Source organism: Podarcis pityusensis (genome assembly GCF_964106645.2).
Source record: "Podarcis pityusensis genome assembly, chromosome: 4".
In the NCBI taxonomy this organism is placed as follows: domain Eukaryota; kingdom Metazoa; phylum Chordata; class Lepidosauria; order Squamata; family Lacertidae; genus Podarcis; species Podarcis pityusensis.
In genome coordinates this window covers 47,257,307-47,268,243 of record NC_138027.1, presented here as the reverse complement: position 1 = coordinate 47,268,243, position 10,937 = coordinate 47,257,307, and the positions used below count along the sequence as shown (strand labels likewise).

General features: G+C 40.6%; 1 long non-coding RNA gene across 1 annotated transcript; it reads right to left on the bottom strand.

Annotated features, from left to right (window-relative positions):
- Positions 1-1,834: 1,834 nt before the first annotated feature.
- On the bottom strand, positions 1,835-9,993 carry LOC308476627. Its single transcript, XR_013986018.1, has 3 exons — positions 9,938-9,993; positions 2,907-3,125; positions 1,835-2,025 (listed from the first exon to the last, which is right to left on the bottom strand). It is a non-coding gene; the product is annotated as an uncharacterized lncRNA (long non-coding RNA).
- Positions 9,994-10,937: the final 944 nt, after the last annotated feature.

Here is a 10,937-nt window from a genome sequence, read left to right as displayed (position 1 = left end):
TGAAACCATGTCTGTTACACCAGTGAGCTTCACAACAATATATATATGTTAGCACGCGGTGATAAGAATACAAACATCACTGTGCCACTCACCAACTTGACATTAAATAAAAACCATGGTTATATCACTTTAGCTTGCATTCTTTCCATACCACAGGTCACCATGCCCCAAGGAGATTGTCTTCCAAAATATTGACCAACTACACTCACAGGAAGATTCTGTTGAGTCTAGCCAAGAGAGATGAATAAATGATGGCTGGAATATTCTAGGTCGATGGAGTGTCTGAAAGATTATTTGACATTACAAGACAAACAAAGCCAACTGTGGGCACAGTCTGCTTGCTAAGCGTCAACGGGATCTTTTTGCACTAAGTTCAATGGGAGAAGGCTCTGTAATTAATCTTCATGAGTAATGCGTAGGTTTCCAAAACATTCTAATTTCCCACAATCATCCTTTATTTATGCCCAGATAAGTAAATGTTCTTAGGGCAGCTACACCGCTCTGTAGAAGAACTGTCCCAAGTCTATGAACACCATCTTTATTTAATTTAACTGGCTTTCCAAACTTTTCCCTAAGAATTACAAAAAACTCTTAGTTTTGCCTAAAGAAATTCTTAGCAGCACAGTTCTGCCTCTATTCAGAGTAGGCAAAGAAAGCTCAAACTGCAAATAAATATTGTCCTTTAACTAGGGAGGGAAGATATCAGCAATAGCCCACATAGTGCTACCCAGCTATTATGGACAGCTCCCATCATTCCTGACCATTGTTCATGTTGGTTAATGACACCAAAACTGGCCATGCCTGGTGTCTTCAGCCCTTCCATCACAATGGACTTAGTTATGTTGCGAGATGGTGAGGAACTGGTATAGGGTCACCCAGCGAATTTCATGGCTATGTGAAGATTTCAAAGCAGCTTTCCACTGTCAAACCTGTAACCATTACACTATGCTAGTTCTTATCCTACATGAGGCAATTTACCAGAGTATGCTTGAATTTTTCAAGCTAACAACTGGCTAATTAACATGCAGATGAAAGACAAGGAAGAAATGAAAACTCTGAAATCGGCTTTGAATAGAGTTATTTGGTTAGTGCCGAATGCTGCAGCATGGTTACGGACAGGAGTGAGGTCTCTGACTCCCAAGCTGCAACATGAAACCTACAGTCACATTTACACTTTTGATTTATAGTTAATAGTGCTAGAAAAGCATATTGTGGTTAGCCAACAATATGCACAGTATTAAAAATGTCTCACACCTTTCTCCTGCCACATTGTGGCACTTGTGAAAATGGATAACATAAGCATCTCATCAGAAGAGTGTTTCCTAGTCCTGACATGCATGTAGTGCTCCTGTGGTCTGGTCAGCCTAAGCTGGAATCCAACATGGCCGCAATAGCTTTGCTGCAACCAACCTGGTATGGCCTCATGACCATACCTGCTCTAGACCCACTGCTCTAGATGAATCCTTCATTTATGTACCATGCAGGTATATTTCTATCACACTGTTGTAGAAATTACCCTGATCTTCAATTTTTGTATGTTGCTGGTGGCAAAGAGGTAGCTCATGAATAAATAACCTCAACCATTATTATTGTTTTAAAAAATTATGTCTCTCTGTGTTCTGGGTGGTATATGTTTATGCACATATAGCATCTCTTGCATAAAATTATTAGTTTTTAATACAAATAAAAAATACAAATCAAGCGCCAAACTGATCCACCCATTCCTAATATTACCTCTCCCACACTTAACAAATAACATTGCCAGTTACCCACAACTAGCATCTACAAGATGTAATTCAGGTTCATATATTACCACCACCACCCTGCTCACCTCCAAACAAGGAAACAGAAGACAGAAAGACAAAATAAAATAAAAGGGGACGTTGTGGCAGGAGAGATTTCTTAAAATTATTGTTGCTTATCGAAAAATGCTCCCAGCTGCCTATATTTATTTATAATTGACTCGGTTCCTCTTCTCGCTACAGGCATTCCTATGCACGCTTGAGATCCAAAAGATTTGCAATGCTGAAATGACAGGAGAAAACACCACAGCTTATGAAAAAATGCTATGCAAGGTTCTCATTTATGTTGTCTTTAGATTGCCTTCATATAAAGAGTCTCTAAAGGGACCATGAATAAAATATGGAGAGTAATTAACAGCCACTTTGCATTGACAGGGGCATCCTTTAAATTAAAACCAAGTTTCTGCAGTGCTGGCCCCTCCAAAAAAGACTCGTTGGAAATCTGTTAGTCATCCTTTTCAAATTAAAGACTTGGAACGGTTACTGTAAATGAGCTGGGATTAAATTCTATAGACCTTGACACAGTGTTTCAGACATCCCTAGCATTGCTTCTTGACAGTGACTTTGGCGATGGTAGGGGCCATAGCTCTGGGGCAGGGCAGATCCTTTGCATGCAGAAAGGCCCAAGTTCAAACACTTACATCTGTGTTAAAGGGGTGGTGGTGGCAGCACCAGGCATAAAGAGGACCTTTGGAGAGTCATGGCAGTCATAGCCTGACCTTGGCTGCAACACGGACCAAGTGCTTGGCCTACTGCAGTCTAATCACAATTTTTATTTGACACATAGTGGAACTGCGATTTCATCTTTATGTTTTGGGTGCAGGTTTAGGTAGGCAGCTAACGTGCTGCTGTAGGAACAAGGAGTACACCCTTATTGTCAAGACAACCAAAACCAATACTATTTTGCATTAGAATGTGCATTTCACTGCAAGGGTCTAGAGGTTGCATTCATTAAAAAAAAAAGAATGAATGAAAAATGAAAAGAAGCCCCATTTGTTTCATATAGTGCTTTTATAGTGGAAACAAATGGGAATTAAAATGAATGAAATGAAAATGACAGTTTGCTTAATTTCAAGTCATTTGTTTCTAGTTGCATGGCTTTACCTTGGCTAGAGCTTTGTGTTCAGCTCACAAGGAGTTCTTAGGGATGGAGGAAGAGAAAGTGCAATGAAATTGTCAGATATAAATTGGGGCTTATAAAATGGAGGTATGTTGTCCCATCTGTCTGAAATGTGGAGGTCTGATGCGGGAATGGCTTCAAATTTCATGACATTTGGATGGAAAACACCAAAGTTCTAGGCAACATCAGACTGGCTGGGTCTCCTGTTGAAATAAATAGGAGAGAAAATGAATGAAAAACAAAAACAAATGAACTAATAACCCATGAAAAACAAAAGCAACATGAATGCAGTTCAGGCAAATGGAAAATGAAATAACTTTTTTAAAAAAATGAAATCAAGTAGAAATAAAATAATAAAATAATATCAAATAATTCTATTTCCTTGTCCACCCTTACAAAAGACTGCTGAGCCAGTTGCCTCCTAAAGGAACTTGCCCCCAACTCCCCCTAAGAAAGACAGCAAATAGGACCAAACTAGGTATTCACTTAGTTCTTTGGAACCTATATTTGAGACTTTTTCTAGTCATGATGTTTTTAGGAAGATGGAAGTTTGTCCTGATGCAAGAAGATGAGTGACTGTCCCTCATCTTTAAATCACCAAGTAAAAGCCATGGCAGCTCTCAACAGCCCTCATTCCCACTAGCTTAGCACAAATAGCCATGGAAGAACCAAGGAAATGCATGTCAAGAAAGAAAATAGAAGGAAAGCACTATTTCAAAGGTTTAAATTCTGACAGATACGTATGTTCTTTTGGCAAAGGGACTACAGTGTATGTGTTTTCAAAAGAGCTGAATATGCAGTGCAGCTTTTTCTAAATATATAAATGCAGAAAGGGGCAGTAGAATCCATGAGGTTCAGTGTCATCTTCCCTTGATGAAACGCCTTTAGGAACCCAGCCAAGATCCATGATGCATGACATATTACCCTAGCAGTATGTCAACAAGGCCTTCAAAATGCAAAGTACATCTGGGAAGTTATAGTTGTTTGAAAGAAGCTGGTAAGCTAAAAGGGGTTATGGACAATATCTTTTGTGTCATGAAGGCAAAGCAGAGCTTCTTTGTTTGACTTTCCAAATCTTATATGGGAGCAGAATAGTATGTTTGTCATATGTTTATATAAACATAGGAGCTTTATGTAAACTCTAAGACAGAAATGGCATTGTATTCCACACAGTTTTACCTACTGTGAAATGCATTACAGACTGTACTTTAGCATCAATTGGCAAACTCTCAGTCAAGAGACATGGTTAGGTTCACGTAATTTATAAGGGCCTTATGGAGTTGAGCTCTTTGCGTAGTGCCTTCTTGCAAACCATCAATAATTCTATATCTCAGGCTTATTTTTCTAAAATTGCCAGATTTTAGGAAAATAAGTCCAAGATATGTTATGCTAAGTTTGTGTAAACAGAGGGATTGCTGACCACAAAGTGCTGCTGTGCCACTTTCGAATTCTGGGATTTGATTTTAGTGTTGGGGCTTCTAGAGAACAAAAACCCCATTTGGAAAGTTCTCTGAACCAAGTCTATGAACCTAAGGTCTGAGGGACAGTGGACCGGCCTCCTGCTGAAAAAGTTTGCTGACCCCTGTTGTACGACCTGGAGAAATCCATCTCCTTTAGCTTTTTCAGACATGAAGATGCAGTAATGGCTTGTCCTTGCCAGGCATATATACAACAGAGATAGGTCCCGAAGCACCAGCTAATCCCATAGTAACAAACACCTCATTGTCACTGGCAACAAAAGCTTTTGCAAGAACTAATAATAGAGCAGGATATAGTTTTGCCCAGCCATCTCTAGGTGCAGATCATCCACCAGGGCCGTGATTGGGTTGACACAGGTTTAGGCTCCCTGCTGCTCTTCACAGGCTATAGTAGAGTAAATCTGACTGAAGCAAGAAGGGTCAGTTCTAGCTGACCTGTGACAAGGCAGGGACAGAGCCAAGCCAAGAGAGGCAGAAGCAGGGGTGGGCTCAGAGAACTGAGTCTGCTTGCCTTTTCACCCTGACTCCTTCTCTTGCCTGTGTAGGATTCTGATAGGAACATGTGGAGCTTTTATTTATTATTTATTTGATTGATGTTGAGAATGTTTACTCAGGGCACCATACAAAGGATGATTTAAAATAATTATAAAACCAAGTAAGCCACACAAGGAAGCAAAGCAGCTAGAATTTCATCGTAAGGTCAGAATTAAGTGAGTCAATCTAAATGACAGATGGAAAACTAAATCCAGCCAGCAGGACGGATGTTGAACTAACCCACCTCCACTTTGACAACTGGACAGGCCCTCCCAGCTGCCATTCTGCCAATCACCTGATGACACCATGACACCAGGAGATAGTACTTGTATTTCAAAGGAAAGAATAAGGAGCACACACTAAATGTGCCGTCAAGTGATCATTTTTCCTCCTTTTGCAGGCACCACTTAAACTGAAGCTGCCTCTGCAAAGGAAGAACCTTTCAATTCAAGGTAGGGAATGTAAGGGAAGAATCAGGAGTACACTCAAAATGCCCTCCCAATTCTTCTTTTACAGTCAAAAGTTGATGCCAAATCAAAAGGTGTCCATTTTTGCTGGAAAGGTTTGCATTCGAAGTTTACTTTCCACTCTTCATCTTTTAGCCACAGCTTGAACTTGTCTATGCCTGATGTGATATATAATGTCAGGCCCAGGAAAAATAGGCATGGTTTGTCCAAATCAGTGGTTCTCACCACTGATCAAAGTAACCTTCAGCTGGTGCTAGATAGGACATGAGCTCCAGACCAGGGCACCACGACTGACAAGGCACTCTCTGCAAACACCGCCCACATCATCTCTGACAGGAAGGAGACTCAGAGAAAGGCCTATTACATCGGAAAAAGACACCTATATACAGTTTTCATTCACTCCTCTAAGACACAAAAAGTGTCAGTCCTAAAACGTTTTTAGGCTGATTACCAATTTAACCAAAGCACTACAAAAGTTAGTATTGCAAGCTGCAGCTACCAAACTCTGTGCAAATTCATTAAATACTAATTTGAGAACAGTATTTATGATGAAAACAAGACTCTCCCCATCCCCCTAGGATTTCATAGTTATTTGATGCAATGTCGCTACAGTAGCTGGAGGTTGCTGACTGCTAGGACAGAATGGTTAAGACCTCCTGATTACAGGTTTTTTATGTTATTACCAACCACTCAGTCTTGTATTTGAGAGCCAAATTCATCTTGGATGTAACCTAGTTTGAAATGAATGAAAGCTCCTGGCCCATTAAGTTTAGCCTGTGATAAAGTCAAGGGCAAAAGGATATTCTTATGCAAAGTAGCATCAATGCAGATATGCCACTAATCGCTGTGGATTAGGAGGAGGATATCCATGTCCTCATAACACCTTCATGCTGATCTTTCTCTCTTTCTCATTTTTCTCAACACAAGTATAAGGATTTATTCCTTCCCCAGAGAAGACACAGTGCTATCTGTTAATGAAGCAACAGAGCATCATTAAAGGTGCAAATCTCTTATTATTTTGGAGATGGTGATTTGATAAAAGTGTTGTTATGCACAATGTCATATTAAAGGTGTTCATTTTGCTTCTCCAGACCCTATCAAAACCTATTAGCAAATTGGCTTCCAGTGCTGGGTACGGCAAGATCAGCCTAGCCATGCCAAAAGCTGATAATTCAAACTGAATTTAGGCACACACCTGATCGTTTGATCATGAAATCAGTAGCCCCCTTCATAGGTTAATTGCATGGCGGCAACTCCACATGATTAAGAGGAAGCAGGGCTGTGCCTTTGGGGTCATTCCTGATGTCCCAAATCTTCCTGGCCCTGACCCAAACATCCACACACTGAGAAAAGACAGTGTAGAAACATGTTCTGGAATGCTGCATGATCAGGGCTGCAGAATACACAAAGGCAGCTTCTGTGGTGCCACTTTAAGACTGATTCAGTAGGAAGATTCAGTAGGACGAATATAAGACAGAGGCCAAATTCATATGGGAGATTCTGGGTGGCTTCAAAAAGACTGCCACTGGAGCTAGACTCATATGAACATAGACAATTGCAAGCTGGAAGTCAATTTCATTGGGCAAAGTGCGGCTGAAGTAAACATGCATAGGAGCAAGCTGTTCAGATCTCTGATTTGTAAAAATTGAAGTGCCAAGCACAGAGGAGGCACAGAACAAAAAAGCACTTTGGATTCAAAGTACTAAATAGACTAATAATAAAGACAGCACCTTGGTATATTTTCAATCCTTACGCCTCATGGTATGTGTAGCTGTGTTGGGACACAAAGCAACTGCGCTGTCAATACTTCAGTAGCCTGTTAAAGGCAAATGTGGCAAATCATTCCTGCTAAGCTGCCTGACAGCTGCAATCCCATTATGAGACTATTGCTACATATCATGTGCGCAGGTTTGCTTGGACGTAGATGCCTTGATGTTTATTGAGATACCATAAGCATAGTGCTGAAAGGTATACAAATGTCTCCTTCAGTCTTTATTCCTGGGAAATACAACCCCTTTGTGCAATGGCCACTTTGTTAAAACACTAATGGGGTCTGTTGCCAGGCTAGTAGCACTCTCTGAACTCATTGCTCTAGTATAACATACAGAGTTGACATATAAGATGGAGGAAATGCAAAATACAACTTTGCCATGTTAACTGCTGGTTTACTGGTGCATTGGCCAATTAACAGCTCTTTCACCTTACTTCCATGAATATTTACAACCAGAAAAGCAACAGACAGATCACCTCGCATGCTCTGCAATTCCATTCTAAACCAAAATCTGTTTGATATCAACTTACCTGCTATTAAGAAGAGATATATTACTCTGAAACTCAAGTGAAATGTCACAGTTCAATGATTAACTGATAATATATATTGAATTCAGTTAACATATACTGAATTCAGTTGCTGGGTGTATGCTTAAGCATATTTAAACAGAGCTTATGTGAAATAGCTCTGTCTTTATGCAATTATAAATGGAGATGCAGAAGTAGATTATGATTTTATTACATTTACTCACTTAATCATAATGTTCTGAGTTAAGGTACATTGCAGCTGGGAATGCAACTATTGGGTAAAAACTAGGTTATGTTTCTCTTCCATATGTGAGAATATGCATAAAAGATAATCATTTTGCTAAATGGATGTAAATTAAGAGTAGTATAGATTACAGTTACTGTAAAAATAGGTTAAGATATTTCTACCACACTCTTGCTTCTAAATAAGCATACAATTTACAGTCATACCTTGTGTTACGTTTGCTTTCAGGTTACGAATGTGGCAAACCCGGAAGTGTTTACTTCCGGGTTCGCCCCGCGCACATGCTCAGAAACGATTTGCATGCTTTGCGCATGCGCAGAAGCACTCTATCGTGCTTCGCGCACGTGCAGTAGTGGCACTCTACTTACAGACTTTTCGGGGTGCAAACGGCACCCCGAAATGGATCGCATTTGTAAGTAGAGGTACCACTGTAGTTATTAAATTAAAGGCTGACTACATGTTACAGACCAACATGCTGAGCCAAGTCCAGACTACAATGTTTTAAATACACAAGCCTCTTTCCTTTCCCTTTTTTTCTTCCTCAGCCCTGCTTTCCAACTTTCTGGTTCTACCAAAGCACATTATTTCATTTCATCCTTGGGTTTTACCTGCTGGCTGTGCCACCTATCTTTTGTGGATGTTTACAATAGCATCAGGAAAGTTGTAGCCATTTGATGAGATAACTTGGTCCTGTGTAGATTTCACTGACAGATGCATTCATGGGAACATTCAAGGTTCCTTAAAGTAAAACTGAGATTTATGTCGAGAAGCAGAAACATTTTGAAATTGCTCTTGCATACGCTCACACTTTCTCAGCTGGGAAAGGATTTTCAGGCTCCTAACATGCCAGAGACAGGTGGATATCCAATATAGCCGCATGCTGCAGCATCTGCTAATGGTTACAGATTACATTTAAAACAGCTATGCATCTGATAAGTACACTAAGTGTTGACAGGTATTCAGCTAAAGCAGACTGTACAATAATATGAAAAAGCAACACATTACACCCATGTTTTAATCTAAGATGCCACTTTAGAAAGGTTAAACATTATTAACAGATACAGACCTCATTTCACAGAAGCATTTTAAGGACAAGAGATCTAAGGGCCTGGTACACTGATCCACATCCATTCACTTGCAAAACAGTCACAATTAGATTGGCTCTGTTATATAAACATATGAAAGTTCCCAAGCAGGTCTAGAAACATATGTAATTTGTTTCCCAATGTTTCAGTTATTTCCTTTCACATAGAACACCAGCAGAATAACTACTGTTTGTGGCAAGGCATGGGGTTCCAACTTTGCATAACCTTTGCAATCATATGTTCCCCAGATTCATCTGCCAGTCATCAGTAAGAGTGGAACAAAATTCTACTACCACTGGAGTTTGGGCTGGTACTGTATATTCCAGCGAGCATAAATGAATTTCCAGAACATAGTTAAAATCGCCTGTTTGGCAGCAAGTTCTGGACCTAGCCTAGAAATAAGCAGAAGCCCCCTGTGAAGGAAAAGAGGATTTTGCTTGCAAATTCCTGCCTTGAAGGACCTGGGGACATGCCAGGTGAGGACTAGTGCAGTGCAGGCAATGCTTTCTTCTGGGGGTACTCAATGGTACAGAGTACCAGCACTTACCCCCCCAAATGTTCAAAGCATGGCACTTACTGCAGCAACTTCATGGTGAGTATCAGCAGACACACACACACACAGAGAGAGAGAGAGAGGGAGGGAGGGAGGGAGGGAGGGAGAGAGAAGCACTGGGTGAGTTACATATGACTAGACACTCTAACCCAACCCTCATGTGTTCCAAGGCCATCAATGAAACAGCTGGTGCAGTTTTTATCAACACATCTTAACAGTATCTAAGGGCTTCACTGTGGAAGAGGTTGTGGAAATAATCTGCATTACATTCCTGAAGTGAACACTCCGACGATCTGCTGTAGTAGTGATGTCTTTTACAGCCCCTCTTCCCCCCCCCAAAAAAAATAAAAGCATACTGGATGGCTTCGAGTATATGCAAAGGGTCTCAGTTCTGCTGAGTTCTGCCAATTTGTGTACACCCACAGTAAACTGTAGAAGCAATCCTGTCTTCTGCAATTCACACAGGTTTGGGTAGAATGGAACATTCCATTCTCTGTCAAAATGTCATAGAGTGGAACAGACTATTCTGTTCTCCCCTCATTCTCTAGGGGCAGGTCACATTTACAGGGTAGAATCTGCAGATGGGAAAGTAATGTGTTTAATTCTACCCTTAGGTTACCATTTTGTTTTTCAAATAATCTGGTGAGACTTTTTTTTTTGAAAAGGGAAAAAAAGCTTATTAAAAAAGTTTTGTTTTTGTTTTTTTGTTTTTTGAAGAAGTAATATCTTCTCTTCTGTAGTCTCCTCTGTCACGCAGCCTTCCTCTGAGCCCCGGCTTGCTCTCTTGGAGCACTAGCTGCCGTGGAGTAGGCTCGGCTCAGGCCTGGGCTCGGCCATGTGTCCTTGCCCTCCCGGTGCACAGGATTGTTGTGGGGGTTAAATGAAGATGAGGGAGAACCATGTGTGCCACCTTGTGCTCATTGGAGAGAAAAAAGTGGGATAAAAAGTGGGATAAATAAAGTGTATATTGGTAGTTGTACCACTTCCACCCCACTTTCAGAATCCTATATCAGAACACAGTGAGGCAGCCCTTTCCTGATGTGAAGGCTACAAATGCCTTGCATCAAATTTCCACCAGACATCTTAGTTTACTGGTACATGATGAAAAATGATAATGCTATATTTATAATCTCTGTGGTTTCTGCAAAATACAATTTCATTCCTGAGGACACATTTTTCACAGAAGGATTCTGCCATTATCAGCTTCTCATATATTGCAGGAACTTACTTTCCAGTTCAATTCTCCTTCATGCTTTCGAATGGGGGGGGGAGGGTTAAGGCTGTAATATAGAGATACATGAGATGAGGCTTCCCAGGGCAGCCCACAGAGCAGGTTAGAGAACAATTTTTCTGATG